This window comes from Myotis brandtii, unplaced genomic scaffold (assembly GCF_000412655.1).
Source record: "Myotis brandtii unplaced genomic scaffold, ASM41265v1 scaffold305, whole genome shotgun sequence".
In the NCBI taxonomy this organism is placed as follows: domain Eukaryota; kingdom Metazoa; phylum Chordata; class Mammalia; order Chiroptera; family Vespertilionidae; genus Myotis; species Myotis brandtii.
This window is the reverse complement of record NW_005361652.1, coordinates 4,437,738-4,440,895: the sequence shown is the minus strand read 5'-3', so window position 1 is coordinate 4,440,895 and position 3,158 is coordinate 4,437,738.

The following is a 3,158-nucleotide window of genomic DNA, read 5'->3' as shown; positions in this document are numbered from 1 at the left end:
CAGTGATGGTGAACCTATGACACGCGTGTCAGAGGTGACACACGAACTCATTTTTTTTGGTTGATTTTTCTTTGTTAAATGGCATTTAAATATATAAAATAAATATCAAAAATATAAGTCTTTGTTTTACTATGGTTGCAAATATCAAAACATTTCTATATGTGACACGGCACCAGAGTTAAGTTAGGGTTTTTCAAAATGCTGACACGATGAGCTCAAAAGGTTCGCCATCACTGCCAAGAGGACATACATTCAGATTCCTGTTTCTGTGGTCAAAAGTGCATGTCACACCAAAAAAAGAAAAGTGTATGTTACACGTGTTCTCTGCCAATAGGAGAACTTTCTGAGCAGCAACACAGAAAACAAAACAAAACAAAAACCCATGAAATCCAGGCACTACTGTGTTTTCTCTATAGCTTACATAAAAGCTTTCTAAGGCTTTATTTCAACTTGTGAACCCTTTTGGTTATCCCTTGAGCAGGACGTATGTAAACCGTATGTTTTTGAATGCTCTGTCTTACCTGGCCTGTTAGTGGCTGCCATGATGAAAACCTGCTGACGCGTTTCCAGACCATCCATCTCTGTGAGGAGCTGATTCACCACTCGGACGCTTGCCCCTGTCTAAAAAGAAACAAACACAGCTCCATCAGCCCCCAACAAAAGGAAAAATCCATCACCAATTTTATTTTGCCATACAAAATAATACACTTGCTCATTTGAATGTTTCTGTCAAGAGATAATAATGATCATTCCCTGACTGGTTACTGTACAAGCACTGGACAAAACATGTTCTCATTCCCATGTTTCCCCAGCAAACCTTTTTAAAAAAGATATATTTTTATTATTTCAGAGAGGAAGGGAGAGGAAGAGAGATAGAAACATCAATGTTGAGAGAAAATCATTGATTGGCTGCCTCCTGCATGCCCTCTACTGGGGATCAAGCCTGCAACCCAGGCATGTGCCCTAACCGGGAATCTAACTCTGACCTCCTGGCTCAGGTCAACACTCAACCACTAAGCCACACTGGCAAGGCATATTTTTATATTTTAAGGGATCTTTGCATTTCTTAGAAATGTCTGTTTATGTCCTATGCCAGTGATGGCGAACCTATGACACGCGTGTCAGAGGTGACACGTGAACTCATTTTTTTGGTTGATTTTTATTTGTTAAATGGCATTTAAATATATAAAATAAATATCAAAAATATAAGTCTTTGTTTTACTATGGTTGCAAATATCAAAACATTTCTATATGTGACACGGCACCAGAGTTAAGTTAGGGTTTTTCAAAATGCTGACAGGCCGAGCTCAAAAGGTTCACCATCACTGTCCTATGCTGATTTTTAAAGAGTTGTTGATTTTCTTCTCAATTTATTTGAGAGAGTAGTTCTTTTGTTTTTATATAAATTGCAAATATTTTCTTGGGTTGTTATTTTCTTTACTTTGCTTATGATGCCATTTGCCAGGAAGATGATTTTCATTTAATGTTACCAAATTTGTCAACCTTTTAATGGCTTCTAGATTTTAAGTCATAGATAAAAAGGCATTTTTTATGCCAAGATTAAAAGGAATTCACCCATATTTTTTTCTAGTACTTCTATGCTTTCATTTCTCTTTAAATTTAAGTTATTGACCAACTTGGAGATTACCCTGCTATAGGGCATGGGATATGAATCCAACTTTATATTTTTCTAAAATTATTTATTTAAAAGTCTGTCATTTTGCTGAAACTGGTTTGGCTCAGTGGATAGAGCGTCAGCCTGCGGACTGAGGGGTCCTGGGTTCGATTCCGGTCAGGGGCATGTACCTGGGTTGTGGGCACATCCCCAGTGGGGGATATGCAGGAGGCAGCTGATCGATGTTTCTCTCTCATCGATGTTTCTAACTCTCTACCTCTCTCCCTTCCTCTCTGTAAAAAAAATCAATAAAATATATTTTTAAAAAAGTCTGTCATTTTAATAAATGGGGAGAATGGGACATATGTAATACTTTCAACAATAAAGATTTCTTTTTTAAAATGTAAAAAAAAAAAAGTCCATCTTTACCACATTGATTTGAGGTGACCTATAGTAAATTCCTATATCTATTTAGGTCTATTTCTGTACATTTCCATTCCATCTGTCTGGTCATTTTCACAAATACCACATTCTTAACTTTTGAGGCTTTAATATGCTATAATATTTTATTTTTATTTTTCAAGGATCCTCTGCCAGAAGCTAATTCCAGTATGTCATAAATGCAAAAAGTTTCATCAAAAGGTTGATGGAACCTTGAGGATTGCCTGCTGGAAATGGCTAAGGGCATTTCCCCACACCTAAATATTTGCATAGATGATTGCTTGCTGCCAGGACAGCTGACAGCATTTTAATCTACATGTTATTGCCTCCTACTGGCCAAACACCTAAACAGCCGTAGGCAGATCCTCAATCTGACAATGAATTCTGTATACTAAACCTTGCCTTTGATAAGTATATCTACTTTGCCTTAGGACAATTTGTGTTATTAAAAAGCAAGGGGTTCAGAGAGACAGAAGAACTTGGTTCCTATAGCCAAGCTCCTCTGACTCCCCAAAATGCCTTCCAAAATTATGTTTCATCTTTAGACTCTTTAATCATTTACAGCAGCCCCTTCTCCAGGTTCCTGAACCCTTCTAGATTCTGAGAAACACACACCAGCATTCATTGTGAACTGAAGACAATACACACTTCATCAAGTTATTAGAAGACTAAATGATATCACTTTTTTCATTCTACTTTCATTCAATTAATGCATATTATGACACATGTCAGGCAGTATTTGATGCAGGAGGAAAAGCATGTCAAACTTGTGGCCGCCGGGCCGCAAGTGGCCCACAACGAATATTTTTGCAGCCCAGCCTATATAACAGTATGAACATAATTAAAGCATAGTGATTAATCACAAAAACAATATGTAATTATATATGTGTTTTCCGATGTTTTAGGCGACCCCTGTGAGAGGGTCATTCGACCCCCAAAGGGGGCGCGACCCACAGGTTGAGAACTGCTGCTGTATACTAAACCTTGCCATTGATCTGTATATCTACTTTGCCTTAGGACAGTGGTCGGCAAAGTCTTTAGTCAACAAAGCCAAATATCAACAGTACAACGATTGAAATTTCTTTTGAGAGCCAAATTTTTT